This window comes from Culicoides brevitarsis, chromosome 1 (assembly GCF_036172545.1).
Source record: "Culicoides brevitarsis isolate CSIRO-B50_1 chromosome 1, AGI_CSIRO_Cbre_v1, whole genome shotgun sequence".
Lineage (NCBI taxonomy): Eukaryota > Metazoa > Arthropoda > Insecta > Diptera > Ceratopogonidae > Culicoides > Culicoides brevitarsis.
In genome coordinates, this window is record NC_087085.1 from 5,135,650 (window position 1) to 5,155,978 (window position 20,329).

The 20,329-nt window shown below is 22.7% G+C and overlaps 1 protein-coding gene and 1 non-coding gene across 3 annotated transcripts in view; one reads left to right on the top strand and one right to left on the bottom strand.

The window, feature by feature from the left end:
* LOC134833669 (synaptogenesis protein syg-2) overlaps window positions 1–20,329 on the top strand; it is a 214,259-nt gene that overhangs the window by 18,791 nt on the left and 175,139 nt on the right. The gene's annotated exons all lie outside the window — the stretch shown is intronic.
* On the bottom strand, window positions 15,246–15,318 carry Trnar-ucg (transfer RNA arginine (anticodon UCG)). Its single transcript has one exon. It is a non-coding gene; the product is annotated as a tRNA-Arg (tRNA).

Consider the following 20,329-nt stretch of genomic DNA (forward strand, 5'->3'; position numbering starts at 1 on the left):
GCTCAGCTCACGAATGTGTACTTTACTCTTTTTAATGATGACGTTTCACGACGTTATGATGATGAGTGTTTGTTTAGTTTGTGTGTTTTTAAATATTTTATATACATTTTTTTTTATTTGATGGAAAAAAATGAAGTTGAAGTTTATCAGACACTAATGATGATTGTTATTTGGTGTGATGTGATTTAAATTATAAATAAACTTTTTGTGTCGTGTTCTTTTGGAATTTCTGTAAAAAAAAATAAATAAAAATTAAAATAATATTATATGGAATTTAAAAAAAAAAATAAAAATTCGAAGAAATTAAATTTTTATAGTTTTCTTAAAAAAAATATTTAAAAATTTTTTTTCATTAAAAAAATTTTTTTTTTTAAATTTTTGAAAACATTTTATTTCTGTTTTTATATTAAAATAAAATTTAAAAAATATATTTAAAAAAAAAAAAAAAATTTTAATAAAAAAATAAAAATTTAAAAAAAGTTTTTTAAATCTAATCTTTAAAATCGTTATGTACCTAAATATTTTTATTATTTCAAAAGCAAAATTAAGTTAATTTGATAAAATTTTAAAATTTAATTTAATAAAAATATTTAATAAAAAATATATAAAAAAATAATTTATCAAAATAATTTTAATGAATTTTTTTTTAATTCATAAAAATATCTTAAAACTAAAAAAAAATATTTTTAATTAAAATTTGATTTAATAAATATAATTTCAAAAAAATATTTAATATTGAAAAATGTTCATAAAAAAATTAAAATAAAATAATTTTTTTGGTAAAAAAATAAATATTTAAAAAAATTTTGATATATTCAATCTCATCATAAAAGTCGTTATGAAAATACTTTTAATTTTGAAAGCAATGTAAAATAAAATTTAATATTCAAAAAAAGAATTATATTTAATTAAAATTATTTATTTATTAAATTTAAAAAATATTAAATAAAATATATTTATAAAAAAAATAAATTAAATTTATTAAAATAATTTTTAAAAAATATCAAATAAAATAAATTTTTATTTATTAAAGATTGAAAAAAATAAACAAAAATAAATAAAATTAAAATTTATTTTAATACTTTGATTAAGAAAAAATATTTAAAATAAAATTAATTTTAATTCATAGAAAATTAAAACTGAAAAATGAAATAAAAAAAAAATTAAAATTTAATTTAATAAAAATATATTAAAAAATATTTTAAAAATAATTTATAATTTTAAAAATATATTTTTTTTTGTATATTAAACCTTTACAAATTAAATCTTAATAAAAAATCTAATAATATTTTTTTTTTATTTTTTGTCTTTTCAGGTACGTACAACAACTCCAATAACTCAAAGCTAATCCATCAGAGTGAAATATTTGCGGTTTTCGGCGTTCACAGTAAAAACTCATCACATATGTGTTAATTCATGCGAGACTCTTCTTGGTAGGATATCGGTTTTGTTTTGTCTTTGCTTCCCTTCTTTGTCAAAGAATAATACTTTATAATGATAATTATCTTAAAATTCGTCGACTGTATCATAAAGTGTCACGCATTTTATTTTTTGTTAAATTGAAACTTTGCGATTTTTTTCTTCTCCTCAAAAAAAAAAAAAAAAAAAATAGTTGAAAGGGAGAAAGCCTTGTTAGAAAAAATTTCCTGCTTTTTTTTTCGACGATGTCATTAGCTCGATATTGACACTCCTGATGTTGTAGAAGACACCATACCAACAAATAAACAACGTTCAAGGAAAAAAAAATGAACGAACTAATATAAACATTAAAATGGCTCAGTTGGGGGTTGTTGTGTGCTCGACTCAAGTAACATATACGGGCGTTTCTTAACACATGTGGTCCTCATTCATTCTGTGCGACGTCTTTTTTTTCTCTTTCTTGTTAGTTGTTGTCATCGTCAGTGTCGTTATATTTTTTTTTGCGCTTGTTATTTTCTGCAATACACAAAATTTTCTGCCATTATAAGATAATATGTCTTCGAAGAGTATTTTTTTTTGTCACACACAGACTCAATATTTGCTGGAGAGATAAAAAATAAACATGTAGTGCACATTAGAGACACACTATTTTTGACATTATACCGAAAAAAATAAACATTTTGGGCACATTATGACACACAGGCCTTCATTATTTTGCATAATAATGGCTTTAAAATAAATTTAAATAACGAAGAAAGTCGCAGGAACACATGCTGCGAGCGAACGAACAAATTATTTGAAACGTAGTTGACAATTTATTGACTGAAACGGTGCAGGAGAGACTCTCAAGTACATTTAATGGCATAATTATTGCTCGACCTGATCCTTGTCTAAGTGTTATAGGTTGACAAGTGCAATGGAGGATGGCTCGTAAAAAAAATTCTGCAATAAAAATAAGGAAAATGAAGTAGCGGAATTTCTTTCTGTGTCAACGATCATGAATTTTTTTTATGTTGCATGAAATCCTGTTACCTCATCCTCGAGTCATCCCTTTGATTTATGTTTTTGAACCATAAACATAAAAGTAAACATATAAATAAAAATGTGAAAAAAAACGGACTGTTAGGAAAAAATTTTCGTTCGCACGAGAAATGCACCGCACCGTAATATAAATAAATATGAACTTCCAGTTCGTCGTCGACAAACACAAAAATATATAATGACTTATTTCTTGCATTTTATGGCATAAATAATACAGAAGATGATAATAATAACAAAAGTTGGGTAAATGATATACTACTGAATGTGCTGTGAGAAATTTGTGTCTCGCAATTTTATTTTTTTTACGAGATAAAAATTTTGAGAATAATTTTTCAAATGACTTTTTTTAATTTAAATTTTTTATAAGAAATTAAACTAATTTTAAAAAAATGATATTAAAAAAAATATATTTTTCATTATTTAATTAATTATAAATTAAATTTTTTAAAATAAAGTAAAAAAAATATTAATAAAAAAATAAAAAATAATTAAAATAAAAAATTAAAAAAAAAAAAATAATGAATTTAAATATTAAATTAAATATATAAAAATTAAATAATTGAGATAAAAGCTCAAAAATAAATAAAAAAATTCAAATAAAATATTTTGTTAAAATTTAAATGATTTTTAATTATTTTTAATAATTTTTAAAATAATAAAATTTAAATTAATTTTTAACAATAACATAAAAATTCTGTAAAAATTACATAAAATTACATAATTACATAAAAAAACATTTTTTAATTCAATTTTTTACGAATAAAACACAAAATTTATTAACTTAATAAATAATTTTTTATTTTTAAATTAAATTTAATTTTTTTTTTATTTTTTTTAATTTTAAAAATTTATTAAATTTAAATTAAAAAATTTAATTTTATTTTTAATTAAATAAAATAAATTATCATTTTTTTTTTATTAAAATTTTATTTAATTTTAATTTTATTTTATTTTATTTGTAAAAAATGAAGGAATTAAAAAAAATTATTAAGTATTAAAATCGATTTTAGAAATTTGAATTATTTAACTCAAATTCTTATAAATTCGATTTTAAAGAAAGCTTTAAAATTTATCCTTCGTTAAAATTTTCTTTGTAAATTAAAAAAAAATTAATTGCGAGACACTAATTTTTCACAGCCCATGAAAGATATAAACAAAAACCATAAAATTTTGTCCTGTCTGTTTCTTCTTTCGTTTTTCGTCTCTTTATTTCTCTCACTCTCGATGCAGGAGAGAAAAAAGAGATGCACTCGTCGTAGTGTCAGACTTTTTTTTGTAACATAAACAGTCAAAGGACATTAATTATAATATTATTATTTTTGTATTTTATTTTACAACCGACAACCCGAATGTTGGTGCGGTAGTGTGATGACGGCATGCAGCAAAAATATTTGTTTTATATCAATTTTGTGGTTTCATGTGCATCATCATCACACGAATGAAGTCGTTAAAAATACATGTCCTGCTGGTTGCGAGAAAATTAAGATAAATTACCTTTTTTTTCAAAAGTTATAAAATAAATATTATCATTACAATCATTCATTCATATGTGAGACGTGTTAGTTTATTGCAAAGTAATTTTAAAGCATTTGAATGATGATGACACTCGATGTGTAATTACAACTTTTACTCTGAAATAACGCCTGATAATGAGAGGAAAAAAGTGTCAAGTTAATGATTGTTCTTCGTTTACTCTATGGGCGAAAAACGGGTCAGATTGATCGCTTAAGAGATCAGGTTGATCCCTAAAGAGGTCAAATTGCGTCTTGAAGGAATCAAATTGATCCCTTGAAGAGATAAAACTGACCTCTTTAAGGGATCAAATTGACCTCTTAAGGGTTCATTTTGATCTCTTAAGGGTTCATTTTGATCTCTTAAGGGTTCATTTTGATCTCTTAAGGGTTCATTTTGATCTCTTAAGGGTTCATTTTGATCTCTTAAGGGTTCATTTTGATCTCTTAAGGGTTCATTTTAAGGGTTCATTTTGATCTCTTAAGGGTTCATTTTGATCTCTTAAGGGTTCATTTTGATCTCTTAAGGGTTCATTTTGATCTCTTAAGGGTTCATTTTGATCTCTTAAGGGTTCATTTTGATCTCTTAAGGGTTCATTTTGATCTCTTAAGGGTTCATTTTGATCTCTTAAGGGTTCATTTTGATCTCTTAAGGGTTCATTTTGATCTCTTAAGGGTTCATTTTGATCTCTTAAGGGTTCATTTTGATCTCTTAAGGGTTCATTTTGATCTTTTAAGGGTTCATTTTGATCTCTTAAGGGTTCATTTTGATCTCTTAAGGGTTCATTTTGATCTCTTAAGGGTTCATTTTGATCTCTTAAGGGTTCATTTTGATTTCTTCAGGGTTAATTTTGATCTCTTCAGGGTTCATTTTGATCTCTTAAAGGTTCGTTTTGATCTCTTTAGGGTTCATTTTGATCTCGTAAGGGATTAATCTAACCCGTTTTTCGCCCATAGGGCAGAGTGAGAGTTAGAGAGATAAGAAGAGGTGTGATGATAATGACAAATTGCCTCATATATGAACTCGGGAAGGGCGACGACACATGATAAATGACCATTTCCTCCATTTCTACCATATTTTTTAGCGTAACCTTTTGATATTGCAAACTTTTTTCACAATTAAGATTTCATATTTTCTGACATGTAAAGTGTGTGATCAATTACATGTAAACAGCACACACCTCTCATTATCTCCGAAACTGGATGAATTTTCAGATATCCAGATGTTTGTTGCATTTTGCGGTTGATTAATGAATACCGCATCAACATTTGTAGCTCCAACAAAATAACTCCGATATGACAAAAGTAATAAACGTTTACTGCTCATCAACGCCGTCGTCTTTCGTGTGGTTCTTGCGGTATCATTGTCCATTTATCTATTTCTCATTTGCTGAAAATACAAAAAGAATTCGACATTCATAAGCGATATGACGACGCGCAACAAATAGAATTCCTGTAATGTTTTGCGTTGCGTGATAAATGCTTTGAATGAATAGAATGAAAAGAGGAAAAAAAACCGCAAAACATGAGATGAAATAAATATAATTTTTTTTTCATAAGTCGTTGTCGTCTCTCGTAATGATGACCACATTTCACAAATGATGCCACGTTCCTATTTTGCCCATACAAAGACAGAGACGTGATACCTGAGACACATGCGTTTACATTAAAAATTATTTCAGTTCAACTGTTAAGTAATTTAATTTGATGGAAAGAGAGAACTCGTCATAAATATATAAAGAATTGAGTTCATATTTGTAAATAATAAAAAATAGATAAAAAGAAAAAAGTAAGAAGTTTTTTCTAATTATCGAGAAGTTATGAAGGAAAAAAAATAAATAAGAATTTCTACACAGAAGCTTTTTAAAGTTGCTTAAAGGAAACTTCTAACAAAAAATGATTTTAAAATAATTAAAAAATTTCTATAAAAAAAGTTTTTGAAATTAAGGTTTTCCATTAAATCAATTTTTATCAAAAAAAAAAAAAAAAAATAAAAAATAAAAAAAATAAAAAAAATAAAAAAAAAATAAAATAAAATTAAAAAAAAAAATAAAATAAAAAAAAAAATAAAAAAAATTAAAAATAAATTTAAAAAAAAAAAATAAATAAATAAATAAAAAAAAAAAAAAATAAAAAAATAAATAAATAAAAAATAAAATAAATAAAAAAAATAAAATAAAAAGTTTAAACAATTTTTAATTTTTTTTTATGGAAAAAACAAAATTTAAATTAAATTAAATTTAAATAAAAAAATAATTACTTTTTTAATGTCAAAATTTAATTTATTTTAAATTTTTTAAAATTAAGTAAAAATTGAAAAAATAAAAATTTATAAAAAATTTGTGAATTTAAAATTTCATAAAAAAAGTAATTGTTGAAAAATAAAATATTCAAAAATTAATTTTTATAAAAAAAAATTAATAAATAAATAAAAAAATAAAAAATATTAAATAAATTAAAATAAATAAGTAAAAATTTAAAAAAATTTAAGAGTAAAAAAATTATTCATAAAAATTTTAAAATTTAAATAAAAAAAAACTAAAAAAATTAAAAATTTTAAGTTCAGTAATTTTATTTTTTTTTGAGAAAAAATTAATTTAAAATAATGATTTTTTTTTTACTAAAAATTTTTTTTTTTTTTTTTTTTTATTTTAATTTTTGTTAATTTTTTTATTTTAATTTTTGTTAATTTTTTTATTTTATTTTTTTTGTTATTTTTTTTTGTTAATTATTTTTAAATTTATTAAAAATTTCTTGAAAAAGAAAAAAAAAATCAAAAAACTTACTTGAAAACTCGAGAAACTTTTTAAGTTAGAATCCATCTATTTTCAAACCAAACCGTAATTTGTTACATATTTTTTCAAATATTTCATCTGCAATTTGATACCGCGAGCTACTTTTAACCGCACAACAGCAATTACTATTACTTCTACTTCACAGCATCGGAATGTAACAAAGCTCCATTATAATTTTCTGTTTGCTGTCTCTATTAACGAGAAAGCAAGAAAAATTATATTTTATTAAAAAATCTAAAATAAAAAAAAAGCAAAAGTCGATTGTAATCCTCAGCGTTGCTCGTGCGAACAAATTGCTCTGAAAATTGATTTTCGAGGGTCGTATTTTACTTTTGTCTAATCCAACGCTAATTTTTTTGATTAATAGACATTATTTACAAAAAATGTCAGATTTGTGTCCAAAAATATTTTGTAAGGCGGTACATGACGAGAATCGGAGCGGAGAAAAATCACGAAGCTACCCTTAAATTTAACCTGTAGAATTTAGGTAATCCTTGTGAAAAAAAAAATGTAATAATAAAAGATTCTCACTCTTCGTCTCGTGAATTCTTTTTGGCTCATTCGTTGTTGTTTCTCGTGAATGATGAATGTATAAAAGCGAAATCAACGAGTATAAAAGAGACAAAGATTGAAGACAAAATAATCCGGCAAATCCAACAAAGCAAGGATCATTCTTCGCTCATTCATGGCGTGGTTATGAAAATTCATTGTGCTTCCTCCGAATGGATGGAAAAGTATCAGCTGCTTTTCTTCATTTAACCTGCGTCGTCGTTCCATTGTCGTAGAGCTGAAACAAGGAAAAAATATGCATGTCATCAATTTTATCACGTACCCCTTTTATTTATATGTTCGACCTTTTCCAACAACAGCCAACGTCATCTTCATTCGTCGTCGTCGTCAACAAAAGTTTCCTTGCAAACACAAAAGTACAAAAGGACCAACAACATTTTTTCCTTTCCATTTCCCATGATGTGTATCAAACATTGTTCATAAAATAAATATAATCTTTTTTTTTCGGCGTTACCTCTTCTTCGTCTTCTGCGCTCATGGAAAGGAGCAAAAACGACATCATATCAAAAGTGATTGTCATATAACGTTTTTCTGTTGCTCCCTCCACGCGTCGTCATGATGCTGCCGAATGAAAGTAATAACAAAAGAAAGTAAATCTTCCATGCGTGTGCGTACAAAGACATGCAGATAAATATTTCCACACACATCCGGCATGATTTTTGGCAATGTCATTTCAAAACAATAAAGAAAATGATCTCGATTCTTTTTTTCTTTCGTTTGAATATTTTTTTTTGTTAAGCATTTATCGATATTGTGACAAAATGATGAGAAATGAAAAGGAATTTTTTTCTTGAATTTTTTTGAATAATGAACAAAAATTTGAAATGAACGAAAATGAACTTAATTTTCAAATTTTTATTAAAAATGAACAATTTTTTCTCAAAATGATTAAATTTGAAAAAAAAAACATTTTTTTTTTAAATTTTATAAGAAAATTTTCAAATTGAATGAACAAGAAAAATATTTATTTAAAATAAGTTAAACAATCAAAAAATTTAAAATTTAATTATAAAATGAACAAAAATTATTCAAAATGAACAACAAATTAAAATTTAACGAATTAAAAATTATTGAAATTTTTAAAAATTATTTTTTTTATAAAATATTATTTTATTTAAATTAATAATTTATTTTATAATTAAAAATTAAAATTAAAAAATTATAAAATTGAATAAAAATGTTCAAAATGAACGGAAATGAACTTTATTTTGAAATTTTTATTTATTTTCTCATTTTTTTCTTAAAATGAATATACTTGAATAATATTTTTTATATATTTCCTTTTGAAATTTTATAAGAAAATATTTAAAAATTTTTAAATATCTTTCTTTATTTAAATTAAACTTTTAAAATAATAAAAAATTTCAAAATGAATAAAAATGAACATCTTTAATAACAATTTTTTTAAAAATAAATAATTTTTATTCAAATTGAATAAATTCGATTTTTTTTTAAATTTTATAAGAGAAGTTTTAAATTTAATGATCAAGAAAAATATTTATTTAAAATAAATTAAATGAACAACAAAAAATTAAAATTTGACAAAAAATAAATAAAATTCGATAATTTTTTTTTAAATTAATTTAAAAATTTATCAAAGGATAAACTATTTTTTTTATAAGAAAAAAAATGAATAAAAAACATAAATTTGAAAAAAAAAATATTCAAAATGAACGAAAATGAACAAATTTTTTCAAATTTTAGGGAAATGAATAAATGAATAAAATCTTTTAAAATGATAAAATGAAAGAAAAATAAAATATTAAAATTTTTCAAAGATCAAAAAACAAACCCACGTCTTTCCTCGTATCACATCATTCAAATTTTCCGTCATAACCGGTAAAAATAAATTATTTTTTTCCTTCCGGAATCAAAACAGAAATGAATCTTCAAAGCGGCGACATTCCCAACGGGAATACGGAAAAAGGGTCGTTTTTGATTACTTTTCACTCATTTTTTGGCACACGTTTTCTCTTTTCGGAATTTTCTGTGCATTGCATCGCAGCATCTGACATCAGAAAAAAAACAAAAAAAGCGACTTTTCTTCCTTTCTCTTATTTTTTTTTTAATTTAATAATCGCTCCTTGTTTGTTTGTCGTCACCAGTTAGTTTGGTGCATGGAGCGAAAAAGCAAAAAAAAAAAAAATGTCATGTTCCTGATAAATGTACAATTCTGCTGCATTCATAGATCTTCATTAATGAAATTTTTATATTTTTTCTGCTGTTTTATTTTTAGTGACATTACGAGCGAACGAGCAAGCAAGCAGGACGACTGCTATTTTTATGACAGATATTTAACTCGGTACGCTTTAATAACAATTTCCCGCAATCTACAAGCAAGGATTGTGTTTTTTTTTGTTCTAAAAATAGAACACACGCAAAAAAATATAAATAAACAGATTTGCGTTTTTTTTTTGTGTCTCAATGTACAAAATGGAGCCCACAATAAATTGAAAAGGATTCCTACTCTTAATACTAAAATATTCACATAAATAACGGAAAAACATAAATATGTGCCCCTTTTAATAAATTTATGGATTAAAGTTTGGCGACCGCTGTCCTCTGTGTGTATTGCGGTGTGCGTTTTGCCATGGAAAGACACTCGCAGAGAATATCAATGATGTTCCAGATAGAGAACTTTTATGCAAATTAGTCTAGTCTGGACAGACACCTAACCCAAATATACGGCGGGTACACGGAAAAAAATAGAAGAAAAATAATAAAATTCATACACATGTCGTCTCGGTCTGAGATTTGCTGCACAGGCTATGTCTATATGGGTTTATATTAAACGAAAAAAGCTAAAATCCTGTCGTTTAATATTTTTAGGGATGACTGAATTTTCCTTTTTTTCTAAAGATATATTTTTAATTTGTATTTATTGAAAAAAAAAATGTTCAAAAGAAAAAATTCAAATAATTTTTGATTATCACATTTTAAGAAACAAAAAATTAATTTAAATTAATTTTTTTTTTCAATTAAAGACCTCTTTTTGAATCTTTTAGGGTCTTGAGATATCGAAATAATTTTAATACAAATTTTAAATTTTTTTTGAAAATATTTCATGAACTTTCAATTAAAAAAGTAATAAAAATTAAAAATTTTTTTTTGAGGTCTTAAGATTGCATCAAAATTTTTGTTAAAATCATATTTATCTGAAAAGTTTTTTAGAAACTTTTAAATAAATTTATTTTCAACTAATTTGTTTCAAAAAAATTCAATATATTGAAATTTTAATAGTTTAAGACCCCTTGAGAAATATTTAGGGGTCTTAAATACTTAAAAATTATTAAAAATATTTTTTTAAAAAAACAAATTTGATTAAAATAGTTTCGTTTAAAATTTATTGAAAAAAACTTTCAGAAAATAATAAGTTTTAAAATAAAATAAAAAAATTTTCTGATGCAATTTTTTAAGACCTCAGAGGTCTAAAAATTTAAAAAAAATTTAAAAAATTTTTTACAATTTTTTTGACTAAATTTATAATTTGTTCCTTGAAAAAGTTCATAAAATAATTTTTAAAAAATATTTAAATATTTGTATTAAAATAATTTTGATATCTTAAGACCCTAAAAGGTTCAAAAAGAAGTCTTTAATTGAAAAAAAAATTTTTAATGATAATTATTTAAAAAAAATTTTTTTTTTAATAAAAAAAAAATTCTCAAATAAAAAAAAAATAAAAAATTTTTTCAAAAAATTAAAAAAAAAAAATAAAAAAAATTTCTCAAAAAAAAAAATAAAATAAAAAAAAAAAAAAAAAAAATATAAAAATTAGAATTTAAAAAAATAAATAAAGTACTTTTTCATACAAAATGACAAAATTTAAACAATTTTCAAATTTTTATTAAATTGTTAATTTTTTTTTAAAATTAAATTAGATATTTTGCTTGGTTTAGATTAATGAGAATAATTTTTTAATTTATTTTTTTTATCTTACTTTATTTTAAGACTTTTTTATTTAAAAAAAAACAAATTTTCATGTCATCCCTAATACTTTTACTCAAATATTCGAAAAACACAATTTCATGGTAGATAGCTACATTTTGACTCACAGTGCACGGAACTACCGTATGAAAAGTAAATATTATGTATATGACAGGAATTATTAGCTTAAATGAGTCCTGCGAGAGACATAGTTAAAGATTAACACAGGGACATTATTTGTACAAGTCTCGTGTACTCCGTTTTTCCCATGGATCGTAATTAATAGTCCTTAGAAAAGATATTGATATATTTATGACTCTCCTTCACAAAACAAACTGTCTGACGACTCCCGTGAGCAAAGTTAACTTTTTTTTTGCTCGTCATGATTTATTTTTCATTGTTGTGATCGGACTCAGTTTTTCCACGTGGATCTCGAATTGAAAAATAATCGTAACTCATATTTTTTTCCGACTTCTAAATAAAAAAAGAAGCGCGAAATTGCTCGTGAGGAAAAAATATGAACAATAATAGTGAAAAATTGGTAGAAAATTGAAAAAAATGAAATATAGCTTCATAAATATAAACGTACGTGTGAAAAGCCCTAAATTTAAAAAAAAAGTGAAAAAGGTGTAAAAATTCGCGAAGCTCCAAAATAAACATTGGATGTGATAAAACTCAATATATCGCTCAAGTGCTCAATATGTGTAAATGAGAATTTGTTCAAATTGAATGACTTTAAGTTCTCAATAAATGCTAAACCAAAATGGCAATATATTTCTCCGTTTCCCATAAAAAAAAAATAAATCTGCTCGGAGTAACATACGTTCCTGCGATGTATAAAATTGAATGCAATGTAAAATATATATTACGAGCTACGACAACAGAGGCTTTATTTAAATTTATTTCAATGCATATATTTTTGCCACTTAATGGACGACTTTTTCTCCTCCGTTCTTCCATCTATCTCTTTCCTCCTGATAGATTTAGAGAGGCGACATGACGAGAAAAACTCAAATTTGAAATACATGTACTGTAAAATCGACAATATTCGCAGTTATTTCACCCCTTTTGCCATTGAAAATTCCATCCATGGAAAAAATTGGAATTTTTTGGGTGCATGAGAATTTTCGAGCAAACTGTGTCAATGTCTGTCTTATTAGAATTTTACATCGGAGGTAGAAACATTTCACATTTCGTGTGTGTTCTCGTTATCCTCTTAGCATATTTTTACATGAACCAAAAAAGAAAAAAAATATTTAATGCGCTTTTCTGTACTTTTTTTACCTCATTTTGAAAAAAATTAAAGTAAAATTCGTTTTTATGAACGATAAAATGTCTTTTGGTAATTTATGAAAAAATTGTTAAATTCAAAGAAATAAAATATTAATAAAAAAATAAAATTTAATAATTTTTTAAATTAAAAAGTCAAAAAATAAATAAATAAAAAATAAAAAAATTTTGAAAAATTAAATAAAAAAAATTTTTAAAAAGAAAAAAAATTAAAATTTAAAAAAGATTAATTTAAAAAAGTTTAAAAAAAATATTTTATTTTTTTATTAAAATTATTTATACCTTTTTCTAACTATTAAAATTTAAAAAAAAAAACATTTTTTTTTAATTTTTAAAAAAATTATTTAAAATTTAATTTATTTAATTATTTAAAATTAGTTTGAAGAAAATTTATAAAATTTTGTATAATTCTGAAGAAACTACAAAAAATTATTTTGAATAATTTTTTATTATTTTTAGCTTGATTTGGATTAAATTGAATAATTTTCACAAAATTTAGTTAAAAAAAAATAAATAAAAAATAAAATAAATAAAAATTAATTTTTTGTAAAGAAATTTGGCACTTTTTACATTAATTTTTTTTATAAATTTTCTCATTTAAGATTCTTTAATTTTTTCTTCTAATAATTTTTGTGCACATCTTAAACACAATAAAAATTGATATGATGATTGATTTTTTTTTCTCTTATAAATTTGCAAGATGTTAACCTCTCCCATTCTACGTTATTTTGTGTGCTCTTCTTGCTTGACAATGTTTATTTTTTGTCTTCTTTCGCCGAAATTTCTACCAAATTCTCTTGAAAAATTTTAATATAAGCTCTTTTGTGTGTTTTTTTTTCATTTCATCGTGCTTCTTAAATTTCACGCAGAATACGAGCGTGTAATAACGGCAGAAAATGAGATCTAAAGTGCTGCGGCATATGCTGTATTTTGATTACTTTTTGCATGTTCACGTTCCTTATCAAGTTCCTGCCTTCGAGACTCCTGTCAATCAATGCAAATCTCGTTTGACGACCCTTTTTGTGTTTTTTTTTTTTTTTTTTTTGTAAAAAAAGGAATTTCTTGTTAAATTGGAACTAACAATGTGTTTTGTGTCTGCGATAATCAAGAAAACAAGGATCGACACACGTTTTTCTGTTTCTTTTTCTAAATATAACACGCACGGCTCATACGATTGATGAGAAAATAAAAAGTTTGAATAAGATGTCAGATCCTATCAACAGAAATTTTGCTCATCTATTTTCTTTTTAACACACGCAGAACGAAAAAAAAATGTTTGTTTCTAATTTTTCTTCCTGTCGATTCTTTGAAGGATGATGATATGTGAGATATATGAATATGGGTGCCTGTTTAAAAATAAATAAATAATTTTTTGTTTTCGTAAGAGAGAAAGAGGCAAAAAAAAGATGTTGCAGAAGATTGAAGAATTAGAGCTACTTTTACAGGAAATTGATTGTGTGACAAGGGTATGTTGTTTTTGTTGTTGTTTGTTGAGGTATTTTTGTTATTTATTGGCTGCCGAAGATAATCGTGTGACTTAATGAAAAAAGTTTGAAGAGACACGTGTACGAAAAAAAAATGAAATCAAAATTTACTTAAAAAGTTATTTATTTTAAGATAAATATTTAATCTGAGATTTCCTTATTAATTACTTTCTTTCTTCTAAAAAATGAAAGAATGAAAAAAAAAATTAAAAAATATTTTTAATAAATAAAATAAAATAAATATTAATTAAGCACAAAAATAATTAATTTTCAAAAAATAAAAAATAAATTTAAAATATATTCAAATATAAAATAATTAAATTTTATATTTTTAATTAAAAAAATAATTAAAATAATTAAAAATTAAATAATTAATTATTATATTTAAAATTATTATTTAGGTATATATAAAAATAATTTTAATTAATTTTTAAAAATTAGATTAAAATATTTTTTTAATAATATAGTTTTGATTATTAAAAAAAATTAAAATTAATTTTTAGTATTTAAAAAAAAATTATTAATTAATTATTTAAATAAAAATTATTTTTTTTTAAATTAAATATTTTTTAAATTAATTTTTAATAATTTTCAAAAATTAAATTAATTATTTTTCAATAAAAATAATTATTTTAAAATTGATAATTATTATTTTTTAATTTTTTAAAATAATAAACTTAAAATAATTAAAAAAAAAATAATTAATTAAATAAAAAATAATTTTCTATTAAAAAAAATATAAAGTTCAATACACTTTTGTTACTAACACATAAAGCACTTGTCATAGCATCTAAAAATAAATTCTTGCTCTACTTTACCGACAATTCTATGATACGTTGAAGATGATGTATATGATTGTCACGAACGTTTTAAACTAACACTACTTTATAATTTCTATCTGTATGTCAATATGAACTCATTATCATCATTCAAACTGACATACGAAGAGAAACTATATAAAAGTGTATAAAAGAAAGCTCTAAATAATTATATGAATGTTCGAGTTAAAGAAAAAATATCGTTCATATTCATATAAATAATTTTTTTTAACTATTTCTTGAATAATTTTTTAGTTTTGTTTTTTTTTTTTAATTTTTTTTATTTAATTTCATATAAATAAAAATTAAAAAATATTTTTTGTTAAATTTTCCCGAAAATCCTTAAATAAAGTTTAAAATGTCAGAAAAAACTTTTTACCAAAAAATAATGATCGTTTGTGACAGGACTCGAACCTGCAATCCCTGGATCCGAAGTCCAGTGCCTTATCCATTAGGCCACACAAACATACAACGTGCATTGAGAAAATTTGCAAAGACTAGATTTTTGCGCAACTCTTCGTATAATTCACACATTTCGTATAGAAATATTCTCCCGTACATGAAAAAATTCTACTATCTCGAACTTGAAAGGATTTTTTTTTATTCAAAAGACTTTTTCAAATAAATAAATTATTATTAAAGTTGTAGAGAAATATCTCTTCTTTTGTAATCCGAGACAAAAGTAAAGCAAAGTAAAGCGGATAAAGAAAAGCAAAGTAACCTATAAATCTTCGTGTACTTAAATATTCTTTACATCCATTTTCATCTCCTTTACTTAAAATTTCCCATTCTGTGTCTTTTCAATAATAATTTTGTCGCATCTTAACTACCAAAGTCATTTGTTCAATTGCTCAATTGTGTCGGATCTGCGGAAAAAGGGAAAAGTGCAAAACAACCACGAATACGACGACGACGACGCACGGCGGCAAAATAGACAATAATGCTAGAGGACAATGTGTTACTTACTGTTATTACAATTGTCTTATCCTTCATTCGTTTTTCGTGCTTTTCGTTTTTTATTGTATTTTGTTCCTCCGTTTTAAAGGCATTTTGTTGAAAAATTTATGTTGTCTGTCCTGAAAGAAAAAAAATGTAAAATAAATAATAAATTATTTTTTTTCCATTCAAAATTAAAAAAAAAAATTATTTGTGGCAAATATTTTTTTCTTGAATTTTTTAAAAAATAAAAAAAAATTAATTTCTCAAATTAAAAAATTTTATTTTTATTTACGAATAAATTTTTCTTAAATTATCATTAAAAAAATTTTAAAAAAATTATTTATTTTTTTTTTAATTTTTTTTGTTAAAGAAAAAAATTAAAAATAAAAAAATTATTTTAAATAAATTAATTAATAATTTTAATTTTTTTTGTAAATTTAATTTGTTTCGAATAAATTATTTTTTTTTTCAATAAAAAATAAAATAATTAAAAAATGTAAATTTAATAAAGTTTTGAATTAATTTATTTAATTTAAAAAAATAAATTAAATTAAAATTAATTAATTATTTTAATATTTTTATTTTATTTTTTTTGAATTTAATTTAATTTTAAAAAATAAATTTTAAAATAAATTAAAAAAAAATTAAAATTTTTAAATAAATTTAAAAAAAATGATAATTTTTTTATATAATAAAATTTAATAAAAAAAAATGTAATGGAAAAAATTAAAAAAAAATAATTTAATTCAAATAAAAAGCGCTCAAACAATCTCCTCCAATAAATCTTTCATTTTCCATTTATTCGTATTTTTTTTTATTGCGATTCAATTTGAAATGACTGAAATTGCGCGAAAATTGAGTGTTGTCTGCAGAGAGCGAGCGACAAAATTGCGGATGTAATAGAAAATAGAAATTGAAAAGTTGAATATTGGAAAAAAAAGAAGTAAATAAAAGCCTTTCATTGTGCACGCGCGCGCGTCGAAGAAATATCAAAGGAGATCTTTATTTGTTTCCATTGTATACCTCTGAATGTGTGAGAAATTTCATTTATTTTTATTAAAAAAATAAAAAAAAATCTTGAGATACGATGACGGGGGCATACTACGAGGAAACACCTCTCGTAAAAAAAATCTACGTAAAAATCGTACTCAAAGGCCGAATTCGTGATAAGAAATAGATACAAAGTGTTACATTGTAGCAAGTCACTATCAGTATCGCGTAGTAAAAGTTTGCTTGTCTCTTGTTCGTCTCTCGTGTTTATCACATTATTTTGTCTGACAGACTTCTTCTTCTTTTTTTTATTGTTTGTGTTCGATTTTTATTTGCTTGCTCAACAATATATTTTTTTTTCTTTGTCTTAAAGATCGAACGAAGGAAAAAAATGGTAGACAGCTACTCACGTGTCGTGTTTTGATGGAAAATATAATAAACTTCAGACGTACAAGAAACTCTCTCGTCACCCCGAAAAAGAAAAACAACAAAGTTATGGAAAAAATAATAACATGACAACTCGATTCTCACGTAGTGACGTGCCAACGTCATAGTGCGGCTTTATTTATTTTGCTCCCAGTTTTTTTTTCGTGTTCGTAGCTTTTACAGCTTTTGTAACAATTGTAACAAGAATAAAGAGTCATATACTCGTTTTTTCCCATAAATGTCGTCGTCAACGTCGGTCGTCAAACATAAAAAATGTATTTTTTTCGTGTGACAAGCAAAGAGGAGCGATACATCAAGTCAGTGAAGGAACAAATCATAACTCAATACATTTATGAGTATTTATTTCTGAACTCTTTTTCGTATTCTTTTATTATTTTTTCATTCAACTTTTGAAGAAAAAAAATCATTTTTGAGGTAAAAATTTCTAAATAAATATTTTTTTTATTTTCTAAAATAAAAAAAAAATAAATTTCTAAAAAAATCAATTTTTTTAATTTAAAAAAAAAATTAAATTTAAAAAAAATAAATTTATTTGAATAAAAAAATTTAATTAAAATTTTAAAATTTTTTAAAAAAAATTTTTTAAAACTTAATTTGAGTAAATTATTTATAACTTTTTAAGTTTAATTTAAGAAAATTTATTTAAAGTTTTTTAAATTAAAATTGAAAAAAATTATTTAATTTTTTAAAATTTTTTTTGAGAAAATTTATTCAAAATTTTTTAAATTTAAGTTGAGAAAATTTATTTAAAATTTTTTAAATTTAATTTGAGAAAATTTTTTTTTAATTAAATTTTAAAAAAAAAATTTTTTTTAAATTTTGAAAAAAATTTAATTTAAAAAAAAAATTTTTTTTAAATTTTTTAAAATTTAATTTGAAAAAATTTATTCTAAAATTTTTAAATTTAAGTTGAGAAATTTTATTTAAAGTTTTTTAATTTAATTTGAGAAAATTTATTTAAAATTTTTTAAATTTAATTTGAGAAAATTTTTTTTTAATTAAATTTGAGAAAATTTTTTTTAAATTTTTTAAAATTTAATTTGAGAAAATTTATTCAAAATTTTTTAAATAAAATTTCAAAGAAAATTGAAAAAAAATATAAAATCTTGTATGAATTTGAAAAAAAAAAAAATAAAATATTTATAAGAAATTATTTTGAATAATTTGTTTTATTAATATTAAAAATAATTAAAAAATAATTTTCTAAAAAATTTTAATTTAATAAAAAGATAAAAATTCATAAAAAATTAAAAAAAAATCGAAAAAAGCGCTCAATAATATTTTTTTATTCTCCCTTTATTCTGATTTTCACGACCTGATCTATTTATAAGCTCGTCATAAATGTTGTCATAAATACCGAAATGGCAGCAGAAGAAAATATTATTTTTGGTTCATCATCTTTATTTACCTTCAACTCCATATTTTCATGTACATGTGAAAATTTGTTGGTTCAGCACAACATTACACAACTTTTGTGTTTATCCATTTTTATTTTTCGGGTGAGTTTTGACCCTTTTCCTGCGGTCGACGGAACATAACTTCACTATCCTCCGGCAAGAAGGATTTTGCGGTGTCGAAACTTTTGCCCAACTAACTTTTTGTTGTTTTCGTACCTTTCTCTCTGCTCGTCTTCATTAATTTACTTAGTTAGATAAGAAATTTCTCTATCGACGAAATCTACACGTGGCTTTTACGAACAAACAAACAAACAAAAGAAGAAACTTCTCGTCGTCGTCTTGGAGAGACATGAGCTCATTGTCACGAATTTCGGGTTGTTATAATAATTTCAATTTATCATGTCTCTTGCTCCAGTTTTTCCTTTGACGACGACGTGTGTGTGACTTGAACTAGTTAGTTTCGAGACATTCTCTCTAATCTCTTGTGTAAACACACTTGGAGATTTTTTTTGTGTCACGCTGTGAATTTGGCTTCTGTTGCTTTTTTACCTCATGTGTGTTCTTGACAGAGTTGCCACAAATCAAATTCGAAGGTTCATAATAATTCCTCGATAACGAATAACTTTCGCTTTTAAATTAATTTTGGATCTCTCACGTGTTAGAAATCAAAAAATTCATGATTAGCGATTTTTTTATTAAAATTTTTTTTGGGCTTTAATTTTTCACGCTGTTGATGAGAAATAGGTCAGTTATGAGTTTTTTTTTTAATATTTTAATAAAATAAAAAAAAAATAATTAATTGTATACAGCGGAATTTTCTGCGCAATATGTGGCTTGTCCGGTTATTTATTTATTTTTCGGATAACGAGCAAAAATTCAGAGTTATTGGCACATATTTGAGCGAAAAAGAGAGTGAAGCATCAAAAAGGCACTTCTGGGTGCAACAATGCATGTAATTAAATTTTATGTTAAATCAGCGGGCAATGAGTAGCCCAAAAAATGCTTGCATCTGCTTAGTTTAGGCGCTTGTGATAATAATAATATAATATAATTCGTTTTTAAGGGAATTCGTTTTTGTTTGCGCTTCGTAGCTGATTAAGCAATAATTTCATGTCTGAATTATGCTTGTAGGTTAATTGTTGAGATTTTCAATTGCGCTGTGTGCGATGGTAATTTCATCTGAGGGACATCGTTTTGGGAAAAATTTTATGTTGAAGATTTTTTTTGTGCTTGGTTTGGATTAATTATTTTGGAAAAATTATTTTAATTAAAATAATTTTTTTAAAATTTCATTTATATTTAAAAAAAAAATTTTTTAAATTTTTTGCTATTTTTAAATTTTTTTTAGTTAAAGATTTTTTCTAAAATATCAAAAATTTCTAAAAAGAATAAATTTATTAAAAAAAAAAATTAGGTACATCTGAAATTTATTTTTTTTTAATCTTAATTTTGAAGAATTTTAATATTTTAATGAATTAAATTTTAAATCTGGAAAAAATTAAAAAAAAATTATTTTAATTAAAAAAAAAAAAAAAAAAAAATAATTTTTTTTGATTTTTAATTTAAAAAAATTTAAAATTAAAAAAAATAAAACAAAAAAATTTTTAAAGTAATTTTTAAAAAAAAAATAAATAAATAAAAATAAAATTAAAAAATAAATATTTTTTTTTTGGCTTGGTTTGGATTAATTGGAATTAATTTTGC